The 15,287-nt window shown below is 40.9% G+C and overlaps 1 protein-coding gene across 1 annotated transcript in view; it reads right to left on the bottom strand.

Annotated features, from left to right (window-relative positions):
• Window positions 1–15,287, bottom strand: part of edrf1 (erythroid differentiation regulatory factor 1) — a 447,039-nt gene that overhangs the window by 123,959 nt on the left and 307,793 nt on the right. The gene's annotated exons all lie outside the window — the stretch shown is intronic.

Here is a 15,287-nt window from a genome sequence, read left to right as displayed (position 1 = left end):
GTGGCCCACACCCCATCTCAGCGGTGAGGGTGGGAGCGGGGGGAGAAAACGCCACCCCTGCAGAGACCATTTTGAAATCTGTGAGGATTTCCGTGCCATCTGGACCCACTGCCAGTCTGCCCCAGATAGTAAGGGTTGGCAACGGTACCCGACGGTGCAATATGGCTCTCTCTTTAATGAACTACTAACTGTCCCCCGTTTTAATTGATGTGACATTTGAGCCATTTATCTCTGACATTTCAATGAAGGATGATTCTCAGCCTTGCCATTTACTTTTTTGTGCTATTTTCTAAGAGTCATTTGCATTTTCTGCTCTAAACCTGCTTTTTGTCTCTCATTAGCTAATTAGAGAGCAACATGCACTATTAATAAAAATGAACATAACCTAGTTTGATATAGGCTTGATGAGGGATAATCAGGAAATCACTGTTTTCTTAACATTCATCACAAATGATGTGAAGGGCTACCTGTGGTAAAAGGTGACTTAGATAAAGCCTTGTAACCTTTACCCACATACCAACATGTAGCCTACAGTGTGGGACAACTTATGTTCGCAGCATGGGGAGAATCAAGCTCAATTAATCAGCATATGATTGCAGTAAGCAGCCCCCTCTGCTGGATCTTCTGAGCCATACTGTTTGAAATCATTTTAATTCTGCATTCAGTAGCCAGACCATCATATGAATGTGTCACACGTGGATGCATTGTATTGGTTTTATTGCATTTAATTTAAAAAAATGCCAATGAAATGTTTAAGTGCATATTCATAAAAGGACAAATATAGCTTCTTTTTGCAATTTATTTAAAAAAATATATTTTAGTTTTAATTATCAAGGCTGACTTCCACATTTTACATTGTATTTTTGAAGTCATATATCTATTCTAAACTGTGCAAGTTACATATTTAAAAACAGGAAATATTTGAGCCATTATGTGTTGAAGCAAACAACCTAAAGTGCGTGTGAGTGATATATAACTTTGAATACTAAAGGCTCAAGGCACAATTGTTTTCCATAATGACACATATTTTCAATCTTTTTAAGATATCCTTTAAAAACACGGCTCCATTGATGACGACTGTTCCTTTGATTGTGAGTGGTATCATTGCCAAGGTGTGGTGCCCTGTCTGCGCTGGCAGCCGGACTGATATCTTTTGTTTCGGACTCAAAGAGCTCCTTTTCCTGCTCAGTTTCCCTCACTATTTTTGTTTGTGTGAGGTGTTGATAGACTTATATGTTTCACAGCTTCCTTTTGGTGTACGACACCAGATGTTTGTGAGAATAACAACCCTAACCTTTTTTGTCATAATGACATAAATTGTTTATTAGCAGTTTTGTCCATCCGGTAATGTATGATTGTCATAGCTCAATCATATACAGCCTACATGCCTCTTGCTCTCTTTTCCTGTGTTCGCAATCTCACTCTTGTGTTGGCGTGGGAGGAGTTAAAGTCATTTATGATATCAGATATTCTCTTGGAGAGCAGAAACGTCCTGACAGACTGAACAGCCACTATCCTCTCACACAGGGGTGCGTGTGAGTATGCATTTTAATCAGAAAAATGGCTCTGTGGGCCTCACATTGCGCATTGAAGAGGTCTGGGGGTTCTCATTGTGTATTTCCAGAGTACAGTAGATGTTATGTCTGTTCCTCTAAATCAAACCTTAACCCAGGCATGAAAACAGCAACCAGTTATTTTGTTCTTTTTTACTTTGACTATTTGTAATTCTACTTCCCTCTAAAGAGTTCGCCTGATCATCATGTAACCATCTCCACGACCACAGAAATGTGACAGAATTTCTCTGTACCCTCAAGTGCCCACTTATTTAGTGTGCCTGTGTGCTTCTGTCCCTCCATCCCTGCTATGATGTGGCTTCTCTATTTTACTGTTGACACAGTGCTATGAATGTCTGAGCATTTTGCAAATGAAGAGGCTTGAACTCCTGACAGGCACTGTCGCCGGCACCATGACACACTGGCCCGCACATGCTGTGCGGCATAATGATGACATTAGGATCCAGTGATAATATCAGGACGCACTTCAGATAAATGACTGATAAACCAGGGGTTGTGCCTCTCGTATTACACGCTTGACAGAGCAGCTAATCAGTGTCCAAGTGACTGCTATTACATAAATCATGAGCTCGACTTTGATGCATATTCCATCGGTGTTCCCTATTCATCACGTCATCTGGGGGAGACTCTCTGGATGACTGGCTGCCGGGCCAACACACATTTTAAGAGCATATTATGTTTTCATTAGAATTTGATATGATCCATTCCAGTGTTGATTTGATTTTACGTGCTTGGGTCATTTGATAGAAGGCTACCAAGGAGAGGGAGTGTATTGTTACACTCTGTGAGCTGTTTCCTCTCACTGACCACATTTATTGCCACAATGCCTCTTCATAAACAGCCCTGTAACTTCATACAAAAGTGTGATTTTGCTCCTAATTATTTCTGTATAGTTACGAACCCACTGACCCTACATTCTTTGTCACGAGAAGTTGAGATGAGTATTATTATTTCATTTGGCAATAAAATCAAACTAGTTTCAGGGATGAAGTTGGAAGGCAGATGCAGGGTGTTGAAGTGAGTCACCATGTATGTTTTATTCTCCGGTATTGGGGTCAGAGGATGTGAAGGTGGGGGTGTTAATTTAATCCCCATTCTTACCCAGAGCATGGCCACACTCTCTAAGGAGCTTTATCTCTGACAACTGTGTCAAATTAGAGAGACCACGAGCCCCTCATAAAGAATATGTCTGTCAGACTACATTGTTCCTGGCCTCTGAAATATACGGCCGAGAGAGACAAAAATAGAAGATAACACTGTAGTCCCACAGTTGGACTTGAACATGATGAAATAATTTTCAAGCCATGTGATCCTGTCACTGAAGCAAACCACTAATAAAACTGATGCTCACATATTATTCTGTACCTTTAGTGCTTTACCATCCATAGATCTGAATAAGTATTGTTTTGTTCAAAAAGCCTACATGCTCTAACATTGTAATTAATATTTGCAGAAGTTCTTTTTCAAATGTATTACATTTCTTTTATTTCAATTTTTTCTGTTATGATAATAAAACGCTTGAACTAAACATAACTTTAGTGGACGTTAATTCATCGTAATTGAGCTTGGCTGTATAATTGATGGGAGTGTTACATTCCATTAAACATGATACATAAATCCAGGTCAGTCCAGTCTAATAAGTGCCCATCATTTATCTCCCTGGTATCATCGCTTTACCACAGTCAAACATGTAAAACAACTCTTAATGTTCTCCCTGGTCCCCTATGGGTGTTTCTCCCTGTTATCATCATTGCCTCTACTCTACGGGGACTTCCTCTGGAGACAACATTTTCATAGACCTTTGACCTAAACCATATTTTCCATTTGAATGGTCTGACTAGTGAATATTTACAAGCATGTTTAATGTATAATAGATCTCATCTGTGAGTATCAGGAGTCATTTTCTGCTCAGTCAGGTTCTACTGTTGGCCTTGGCCCCCTTGCTTGCGGTAATATTGACCCCTCTTAAAAACAAAATGACCTATGCCTCATTTAGGCCAAGTAGTATGCATACGTATTGCACAAGTCCTAAGGGTATACATGTTTATAACAAGAAAAGCTAGTGGTCTCGAATGTAAACATCTTAGCACTGTAATATTATTGTATCAGTAAAGTCCCAGAAGGTGGTAGATTTAATAATGTGGGTGGATTATATAAGAGAGAGAAATAAAGCAGTAATTTGAAATTGTTTGGGGACCTTTTGTGTCAATGGTTATGGAGGCTAAGGGACAACTCTGTTCCCCCAGGCCACTGTTAAAAAGGCAATGACTTTTCTTGTACATGCACAGCATTTTGGAATCTACATGCATTACTAGCACCACAGGCTTTTATCGTGTGATTAGTAATACATAATACATTTGATTCTATTATCATGCATGGGGAAAAAAAATGAATGAAGGAGGTGAAAAAGTAAGAACATGTTGATGAATAACATCTGCGGTGAAGTGCTTGAATATACATTTACTAGTGAAACAGATCTCGGTTTGCTTCTCTGGTGCTTATACAACCACGGGGTTTTTAATCTCTTTCTTGCCGATGAAAGTCCCAGTAATTGCTATATTTCCCTTTTTGTTTCAAGGACCTTTGATGATCCCTTGGCTTGCATCAGAGGGCAAAGTCATTAGCGGAGAAATGAGCTCAAGTGAAGAGAAAGAGATTGCGGGGCTCCCAGCATGATTGGAAACTTTGGCTCACATTGCACCCTAATTTGAATTCAATTTTCAATATGTGTTTGATAGATAAATGACAATTAGATAATGTGTACTTTAAAAAAAATGCGGACTTTAACTGCCCCATTTAGAATTTGCAAGCACTATATAAACATTTATTAAATATTCTTGTTACTGTATTCAAACTGTAAGGAGACAGAAGATACATTTTAAATATATATTTTTGTACAATTTGCCAACAACTAAAACTTAACATATGCATTCATACTTTGTTTCTGGGTATAGGTGTGTTATACATAATAATATTATTACTTGCTTGCACAGAAGGACATTTAGTTTTACGAAACACTTCCATTGGCATTCAATTACATTATAGTAAATCATGAACCAGTCAATAAAACACTGCTCCCAACTATAGCATATAACAATAACCGTAAGTAGGCATCCACAAGATAATATTGGTATTAACATATAATGAATGAAGACATTGTTAATGTATTTTTAATCATTTAGAATATGTTATTATAAAGGATTTATTTGTTGACAAATATTTTACATAAATAATTTAAATTAATATCATTACATTTGCTCAAAACTCCTTTTTAGTGTCAATTTATTAAATGCTCATATCCTGCACATCCTCATAGCTGTTTTCTTTTATTATAATTCTATTCCTCTTTGTGTATAATTAAAATATGATTATTCCTCTTATCTTATTATTAGGCTTATCATTAATTTAAACCTGCACTTTATAATTCATATTTTGCATTTGTCACATTGAAACACATAAAAAAAATTACCATCTGCATCACAAGTTATATAAAGAGCAGTTACATTTCACAGCAGCCAAACTGGCAATATGTTTTATGTTATAATGCTACAATCATCATCAAGTTGTTCGGGGAGGGAGTAGGGGGTGCAGGGACATGTGGAATATGAAATCCTGTCACTCAAACTGCGGCATACAACACTCTGTTGCGGTTGGGTGACAGAGGTTCTTTCATGTAAATCACAGACATTAGAATTAAAAGACAGGCCTGTTGACTTGCTTCATGCTGGGAATCGGTGGCCCAGCATGTGTTGCTCTGTCTGTGCTTCACTCTCCTGTGGAACTGCTGTCCCCTGGGTCCTAGCACTGCTCCCCGGGGTGCACTGCATATAATTACCCACAATCCACCCTGAAACAGCTCTCATTTACAGTAATCAACAGTCTGCACTTCAAAGGAATCATGTGGCATCAGACATCCAAGAGCCAGTGTGTGTTATTACAAATTATTATTATTATTGCCTCAGAGTTACCTTTATATACTGGAGCTGATGAGTATGTTAACTAAGGAGATGATGAGATGCCTACATGTTTCTTTTTGCCCATTACAGGCTGATGAGGGCAAAGATGATATGCTATATGCTGTTAAGAACTTCAAAAGCTGGCTAAGTTCAATATGGGGTCTGAACAACAGCCGCAAAAGCATCAGATGTCTAATATTATACAGGAGGGTGTGAAAAAAAAATTGGGGGATAAGCTTCATCAAGGACCTAAATTTACATGACTAACAAATTCAGACGGCAAGCAAGAAATCCAAGATCATTTGATCATTTGGCAGACGTGATGGTGGTCCGTGTGATAATGGTCATTATCATAAACAGAAGCCATCATTAGGCTTGATTTCAGATAATGGTCAGTGTAGAAACCATTTTATACTAAGAAAAGCCTCTCCCCATTAAAGACATATTAAGTGAATTAACTCACATCATGAGTGGGGAACCACTGTGTGGTATTGCCTGGAACATAATGTGCTTATAATGTGAAGTGATTTCTCCTGACTGGAGACAAGTCAGCCAGTTTACGTTCATAATAATTTGCTTCAAGCTGCTCTTTTCCTCGATATAAAGAAAAAACAGTTTCTTAATTATAACAATGAAGAAAATGCATGATTATGATATCTGAAGCATTAGTATAATGTATTTTAATAGTTAACATTTTTTTTAAAACTGTAGCTCTGTGTTTTGCCAAATATACAAAAGTTTTATCGAATATAGTATTGTTTTTTATGTTAAAGTTACCACCCTCACTGTAGAACAGTTAGAACAGAGATGTTACAAAAGACACGCACACAGAATATTTATATACAAAGCAAAGAGCTGAAGTATGAGTGCTGTCAAATATAACATTTGTAAGAAATCATAAATGTTGTTTGTTCATTAATGTTTTAGAGAGTTCATAATTTGCATCACGATCAACCCTTTTCTGTTTTTAAAAAGGATGTATTTGTGCATTCAAAATATACAGTACCCAGTAATTCAAAGATTATTGTCCTATCTACCTATCGGCAAAATGGCTGCTGTGCGTCCAGAGAGACCACCTTCAGACATGACATCCTCCGCTCTCTGGTGGGAAGGGCAGCGTCCTCCACAGAAGCTGCCTCTGACCCTCTGGCACTGCTGGGCCTCATCATTGCCGGTCCATTAGGGATGCTGGAGTGGATCTCCAAACAGGCACGGCTGCACCACATTACTCCTACCACTCACTGCTGGCAGGTCCCCTAGTGGCCAGGTCATGTCATGGCATGGGTGCCCTGTGAGTGAGCTTGTACCAGGTCTGCCCTTGACATGCTCCCCCCCCCCCCTTACCCCTCCTCCGCCTTCTTCTCCATGGAGAAGAGAGAGCAGACCGTCCGGATGGGGCACTGGGGGTGCCAGCTGGTGCCAGCTGCGAGGGGAGATATCCAAGGTGGCGGACACCTGTCCTAACTCTAGCCCCCCAGCTCCCACAATGCATCTGGTGCGGCCCTGCAGACCCATCGTGGGGAAATGAGGCGCTAACCTTGAGGAGAAATGCTCCCAGCGTCGCATTAAGAGAGGCCCTAATTGCTGAGTGCTAGCACTGCCAAATGACATTAGGAAGTGCTGTCGTTTACTTTAACATAATGGCTCAGCGTGTTTTTTGGCTAAACTTCCTTCGCTTCTCTGAGGTGTTTCACCACAGTGGCCATTTTGGCCCTGTCATGACCAATCAGTAGAGGACTTGAGGATGACAGCGATTCTTAAGGACATTCTTTGTAAAGACTTTAGAGAGTTGGGCATTCAAATGTATAAACCTAACACTATGGTGGGTAGAGAAACACTGCCGAAATCAACTTGACGGCTCCATTCTGTGAACTCACTATACTGTACAATGTATACAGCTGCCATTTGTGAAGGAGCAAGAGCATTTACTGTACAGGTCGGGTAAGATATATTTAAATATTTCTTTCTTTCTTTTAAATCAAACCACCTACTTATATGGCTTGGTCGTTTCAAAGAAATACTAACACAGTCCACTCAGTGTGATTAAATTAAACAAGCACGCTCATTACATTATGCATACTGTAATAAGAATAGCCCTGACCGGTCTGTAGCAGTATAGCAGGCTCCACAGAGACTGATCACATGTTTCGCTGCTGCACTAGATTTTTGGGGCACCCATTAGCAGAACAAAAATCACCTTTGATTTAATGAAAGGTCCTCATTTGCTTACCGGCTCCCCTCACTTACGGGCACATGGTTAAATTAAGCAGTCGCACCAACCCCTCCTACCCCGCCACCCCCGATCCACAGTTACCTCCATTCGAAGGAGACACCGTCCCCTCTCCTGCCGTATAATGCTGTGATGATTCTATGATCTGGTGTTTCAAGTCTGCGGGAGTGTCAGAAATCCACTGCAAGGTGCTTCTAATTGCAGATACACCTCAGCACTTGAAAGTAATGAATGTGAGCATGGTGAAACCTCCAAGGATCAAACGCTAGTAATACATCATCAGTTCTGAAAAGGGTAATTCGTTTCCCTTCGCCAAGCAAAATATTAGAAGTTCAGATAGGGGGTTTTATTATTAATTTATTCTTCCCCCAATACATGATTTTGTAATTGAAGTGCTATGAATAAAGTAACCCAAATATCTTAGTGAGCCACCGTGCATCCGTTGACTAGACATGGGATTTGAGTGTGTAAATATTGTCAGTGGCAAAGCGCAACAAGGATTATTCTTCCTCAAATACACTTTAGTGGTATCTTGATTGGATTTGAAGCCATGTTTTTTCCCAGGATCATTACAAATCACTCTTTATTATGTCTCATCTCGTATCTATAGTGTTATTGATAGTACTGCCATCCAGCTTAACTCCTTAAATTTGTTTGAAGTTTTGTTCAGATAAATCTTCACATTGTTGGAAGGTCTTTGGTAATTGTTTCAGTCTTATACTGAAGAAGCTGCAAATTAAGAAGACATTTGTAGCATTTTCCATTGTCTTATACTCAGAAACTGAAAAAAATCCAAATGTTACTTCTAAACTTTGCTTCACCTGATCCTTCTGTGGAGTATCACCTCCAGTCACTATGGGGTAATCGTGCCACTGGGACACAGTCAAAATAACTCCAGCAGTTCACTAGAAGGTGGCCTCTTACTGCTGGTTGACCCCTGCGGCCACCAAGCTGTTGACCCCAGGAATGCCGGGGTAAGAAGTTCAAAGCCCAGCTGTCCGTGCATGATCTCTTCGTATAGGCCATGGTCGTGCACCACAGGGGCCACTTCCCCCGCTGCCTGAAACTGGTCTTCACTCAAACAAAATCAGGATATGCTATGCTCCTTCAATGGTGCTCTAAACTACTGAAACTCAGTTGAGCGCAGAGTGTTTGTGTGTTCGCGGGATGTAATTTACAGCCTTGTGCTGAATGCAAGCTACCAACCTTGTGCAGGGACCAGTGCTGCGGCTGCTCATGGCATCTGCTCACACGGCCGCTGAGGAGCGAGCATAACAATGTGCCATTCACGGGCCAGATGACGTCCAACTGCGAAGAAGAGCTCGGACAGGAAGGGCAGGAGAAGGGCAAAAAAGACAGGGGAGGTTGATGGACTTTATAAAAAAAACTAAAAAACCTATAAAGAAAAATCTGAACTTTGAAAAAAAACACATAAAAGATACTAGATATAGCTGAGAGAAATGACAGTAACTTCAGGTGCATGGCAAATTAATCTGATATTTACTGTTGAACAGCAGGTCACTAGACTACTTACACAACTACTTCCATGTTATTTCAAATGAAGAAACAAATCAGAGTTGCGGTCTGCAGTTAAAGCCAGGTCTCAGCGACCTGTCATCTATGGAGTACAGTCAGGAGGTGGCTAACCCCTTGGGGAAGGGAGAAAGTGCTGGGGGGTCTGAGGTGTAAAAACCAAGGAATTTCAGGAGCTGATAAATGAGGCTCTTCCTAACTGCATATGGTATGTGTTTTAAACTGACTCCCCCTCGGCCCTCCTCGTAGCCAGCCATCCTTCATGAAGAGTTCAGGGGCCCTGTGCTGTATGGGGGCCCTGTTTTGTTGCCAAGACAGGCCCCCTGCATAGGCTGCATATGGGAGTGTATGATGATGGGCTTGGCTGGCTTTCATGAATTGTTATGGTGGTGTTATAAAGGCTTCACGTTGGGTCATTGTTAATTTACACTGACTTTGTAAGCCATTAGTTTTACAAAGAAAATGGTTTGTCACTCAGGATATACACCTGCTACCTGAGAATAACAGAACTGAAATTCTAATATATCTTAAAGAGAAACAGTCAAAAGCCACAGAATGAAATGACATCTGTCTGACAGTTTCTTAATGTATTCTTGAGTTAAGCACAAACCTGAAAACAGCTTTGACACCACCTTCCTTTAAATAGAGTCCACTTATCGAAGTGTGTAGTCACTTGCTGTAGAAAAAATAAAGACTGTGCACGAACATGACACTGTGAACTTTCACAACATCAACAGCAGCAGCACTTGTAAATTTTAACTAGTAACAATAAGGTGACCTTTTTGGAGCAATGGACACTTAGTATTAGTCTTTTCTGCACATTACAGTCAACTATTGGCCATAGTGGTTGTTCACTGTCCTTTTCTATAGTCTTTTAACCAGCCAGCTGGACACATATGCCCCCCGGTTATTCTACTGGACCTTTACCTCCTCTCTTATAATAGCACCCCTCTCCCTCAGTCTTTCGAATGTATTCTACTCATTGTTTACTGTACATGCGGGTCCACAGTAATAATAAATAAGGAGCGTGTGTGCCGTGCCAACATGATTGATTACGACAGGGAGGCAAGGTCAGGATGGAGGAACAGGCTAGGGCTGTCCGACTCATTGAGTTAACACTGTATCCGTATTGTATGAATGTCACCAGCGATCCTGTGATTTATTACTACAGCCACTGCTCAATTCTCCTTTTCTACCTCCCCCTTCTTTTGGTACCTGACCGAGATACAGGATATGAACAGGAGTGTAGACAAAATTCTGTCTGTCAGTGAGCGGGTTACGTCGTTGTTGGGATTTTTTTTTTGTACTTTTTAAATCTAAAAAAATCTTCTTTAAATTACTAAAACATAAATGGAAATCAATTGAAGAATAATATCTATTAACACTTTTTTAGATTTGTGCCAATGAAACGTCCATATATGTTGAAATATTTTCCCTTCACTTAGATTTCAAAAAGTAGATTTTACTCGTTCAAAAAGGGGTTTACCTCTATAAACTTAATCTCTATTCCACATGAAGCCGTGATAGAATAAATCTACCTTAACATACACATTCACATGGTACCCACACACAGCAGCTCTGCAAAACCACAACAGGGAAAAAAAAATAGACTGAATAGTTTATTTGCTTGAATAACACACCAAAAAAAAAGAGTCATTGTCACTTTCAACAATATATACTGAACTACTCTTTCTTTTCAGAGGATCTAACCTTTCTTCTTGGACTGAATACACAATGCCCCTCTGGACCTCTGGACTGCTCACTCTTTAGTGCATGTCAAGAAGACACCAGTCTGGACTATTTCCTCTGGGAGGTGGGTAAGCAAGCGCCACGCTCTGTCAGTTAGCGTAAAATGTTTCAGACTGAAGATGGATGGAGACGACGTGTCACTATGGCTCAACCGGGCTTTCACTGCTGCCATGGCCATGTCCTGGTCACATCAACCCAAGCGACCGAATCGCTAGGACCTGTCCTTCCTTTTGAGTTAGCATATACACTACATGACAGAGCTTGTGGCCTTCACTCACTCGGGGCAGCAAAAGAGAGAGAAGGTTCTTTTGGTATGGCAGGTCATCTGGATGAAACAGAATGCTTTGATTGATTTGTTTTGTTTTTGTGAACTTTCACTGTTTTGCTTTCAGATGAAAAACACATACAGTAACATGTCAACAGGAACTTATTTGGGTTTCAATATTTCACTTGGGAGAGATGGCGTCAGCGAACATATTAATATTTTCACACAGCTTGATTTCCAATCACAGAACATCACAATTAAAACAAACCACCAGTGTTAGAAAAACTTGAAGAACTCTGATGAGAGAGGACCTTGACATGGAAAGTCTTGGAGTGCTGACCTCTGTGTTTGACCTCCCCCCGATATGTTTCCACAGGCAATTCCATAACTCTCTAGCCAACATTTAAATGCTTCCTGTTTGACAGGAAGTTCCACATCACTCTGTGGGACCTGGGCTAATGCTCAACTGTGCGAAACGGCAGCACGCAGAACCCTGAGTTAATTTATATCATGTCTCATCACCTTTTTGTGCAAGGCTGCACTCACACATGTACGCATTCAGACAGGCTAACATGTGAGCACAAGTTTTTTTGGTCATGCCTGTGACACACATACACTCATGCTGGACTGGCAATGTACCCCTCATTTGAGTCATGGGTACAGTATGTAGTGACCATACACTTGCTGAAGTAAAAGTCTCTGTATGACAAGATCTTTTTCTCACACTTTTACTCTCCCTCTTTGTGTCTCTTACTCACTCAGTCACTATTTCACTGTGTTGTTATTGGAATGTGTGTGTGTGCTGGTGCGGACTGTGAAACTGATGAATGACCAGCCATGGCAGATTCATAGTCCGGATCCTGGTGCAGCTGGAGAGGAAACTAATGGCAAGCTGGGACTATGGAGGTCTCAGAGCTAATACCTGTCTCTTCCATCAGGAGACCTGGGGGCATTTTTTTACACCCAGCCAAATAAGAGCCACCCCCCACCACCACCAGCACTCCTACTTTTAACACCTTCCAACCCCTCGCCGCTACCCCCTAAACATAAACCTTCTCTCTCATGCACATGCACATACACATGCATGCAGGCGCACACGTGCAGTCAAGCACGCGAGCATGCAGCCACACACAGATGGACACGCACACCCCTGCAGAGCCCCCAAACTGTCCAAACTGTGGGGTACTCGGGGAAGACTTTAATAGTGAATGGGTGGCCTTACAGGTACCAGGCATCAGCTGTCTGAGAGTAAATGTGCGGCAAAAAGACAAGGATGGGCACTTTACTGGACATTGGCTTTTGCTCCCTGCTGATCAGCCACACCATGAAACACTTCCTTTGTATGAGGGGTGAAGTCATGCAGCTTGAAGTTGTGCCCATTGAAATGTTGTTGTTGTACCCATTTCCCCAGCAACCAAGTTTAATATTGAGCCCATGTCTCACTATATATATTAATGTTTGCAGTCATACGCCTCCCAGAGTTATCCTCATTAGTGTTCTATACTATGCTCATCCTGAGTGCAGGCTGTGAAATAGAATCAGAGCACTAGTGGAAGTCATTAGTCAGTTTTGAGTGTGCATATGTTCAATTGACCTGCAGTATGTAAATTCCTGCAATGCTGGCCTTGCATATGGGCCGTGTGCCTCACTGGAGGCCCGTCCAGCATGGTGCCTCATTACAGAGCGGCTTTCCAGAGTCCTCTCTGTTAATTAGAGAGCTTTTGTCCGTCACGTGACTCTCCTGGTCTGACACTCTGAGGTCACAGTAAGGACTTATGGATCTTCCTCCTGCAACTTCTTCCTCCGTTTGTCTATCTGTCAACTTGCACAGTTCTGCCTTTCACATTTTTCAATTTTTGGTGTGCTTGTTGGACAGTTCTTCGATTGAACGTTGAGCTCATTTATCAACTTTTATGATCAAAGGCTTGAAATATTTCACCAACTTCCAAAGTCAATGTTTTGGTTAACTAAACCTGTCTTTCTGTAATCTACTGTGAAACAGTCAGGTCACTCTTGTTTTCTTGTTATAGTCCTATCAGTAAAAATATCCATTCTTTTCCCATTTCTGCGTTTTCACCTGCTTGTCAAACTTGCAAGGCACTGAGAGAAATTATCTCCAGGGTAACAACAAAGCACTGTCAAGATACCCAGCATCCTGCGGCTTAATTGTTATTAATTTACCGCAATTAAAATGTGTCTCTCTGTCTGTTTTTTTTTTCATGCCTTGACAAGCATGGATATTGTTTACACGCAATGAGAAACTGTTGAAGAACATTTCCAAGCGATGTCACTGTCTGTGCATAGCTCTAAGCAATTCCGGCACACATAGCGATAAAGCCCATATTTGAATAGGAGCGGATATCAAACACATTCATTAGGTTACATGCTTCACTTGATTAATTATATCTGAAGAAAATTGCGGGCACTTCGGATCTTAGTCTGGTAGTATCGCCATGTGCCACGGATCCCTAATTTCCAAAAGAAAAGGGAGGGAGGGGGGCTGAAGGGGAATTTTTTTCTCTCTTAGTCTATCCCGGACAGCCTGCCTCTCTCCCAAAGGAAATGAACGTATTCAAATGTATCTCCATCAATGAGCACAGTAATTATGAATTCAGCACTAATTAGTAGATACACTACTTTCCTTGCATATTTGATTTCCACTGTGAGATGTTAATAAGGGAAGTGCCCATTTTTGTCCTATCTCATAAAAATTCCAGAGTGTTGGAGAGGGGCGGGGGGGTGGAAGGGTTGGGTGAGGGAGGGAAGGAGGGAGGGCGTGGGGGTGCAATGGAAGGGGGGGCAGATGGCGAGAAGGAAACAGGGGATGCATTAAGTATGCATGGAAGTCGAAAAAAATAAGTTTACAGATAATTGGCGTGGTTACTGAGGGGCTAAAACAACACTGCTTACCTTAGTTAACATTCTGCTGGCTAAACACGCCTTTTAAAAGACATACATGCATTGTGTTACTCTTCTCTAATTTACTTGACAAATAAAAGCTCTCCAGCAGGAAAAAAAATTGCCCAAATATAATAATAATGTGTTCACCCTTTTCAGGAAGTACACATTTGCATATGAAAAACAGACAACACTGATTTACAATGTTTTTTCTTTCAAATTTTATATCTTTTTACAAATTAAATGAAAAAGTAAAACCTCAAACTGTTTTGCTCCCGCACAACACCAAGGGGTAATTACAGCATTTTCCCAGAGTGAGAGAAATAAGAGAAACCCTCCCCTTCTTTGATAATGTTGCAGAAACATATTTACAGAGCACCACTGCTTGTGATTTATTAATATTAGAAGACAGCTTTTGTTGCACTGTTTCCACAGCAAGTGATTAGCACAGGCAGCTACAGTGAACAAATTCGTAAGTGGATTGAATTATCAAAGTGGAATGAATCTAATCATTTAAATGTTTATTGGAAGTGAAGGACTTCATATTTCCAGTGCTGTCAGATTAGGGAGCAGATGGTCACCCTTATGCCAGTGTTACTGTGTGAACGCTCAAGTCAGAGGCCATACCTTTACCAATAACATGAACATATTTCTGGACAACACACAATTGCATTGGATACAGTGGATTTATCTAATTAATCCAATCATCTCTTTTGAATGGGGGATTTCTGTGCCCATTGGTGTCCTCCTTTTTGACTGAGATTGGCGTCTTTGTGCCAGGCTGCCAGGCTGCCAGCCTAAGAGGCTGGTCTCCTTCTCAAGGAGACTGTTATGACCATGTGGTGTTCATGCCAACCTCTGGCTGCGGCAGGGAGATAGGGAAAGCAGAGGAAAAAAAAAGAAAACACTAGAAAAAGAAAAACAGTGACAGAAATGCAAGCACATAACTAAACAACAATACACACAAATTCTCACAAATGCAACTGTAAAATCAATGTATGCACAGATATAAATACTCTCAGAAATACACACAGATCACGGGCAAACAGGGCTGCTACTCTACGATCTACTTAATTTGTGAT

The sequence above is a fragment of the Leuresthes tenuis genome, unplaced genomic scaffold (genome assembly GCF_036924035.1).
Source record: "Leuresthes tenuis unplaced genomic scaffold, fLeuTen1.0.hap1 SCAF_8, whole genome shotgun sequence".
Taxonomy (NCBI): domain Eukaryota; kingdom Metazoa; phylum Chordata; class Actinopteri; order Atheriniformes; family Atherinopsidae; genus Leuresthes; species Leuresthes tenuis.
The sequence above is the reverse complement of the archived record's forward strand: the minus strand, read 5'-3'. Positions and strand labels throughout refer to the sequence as shown.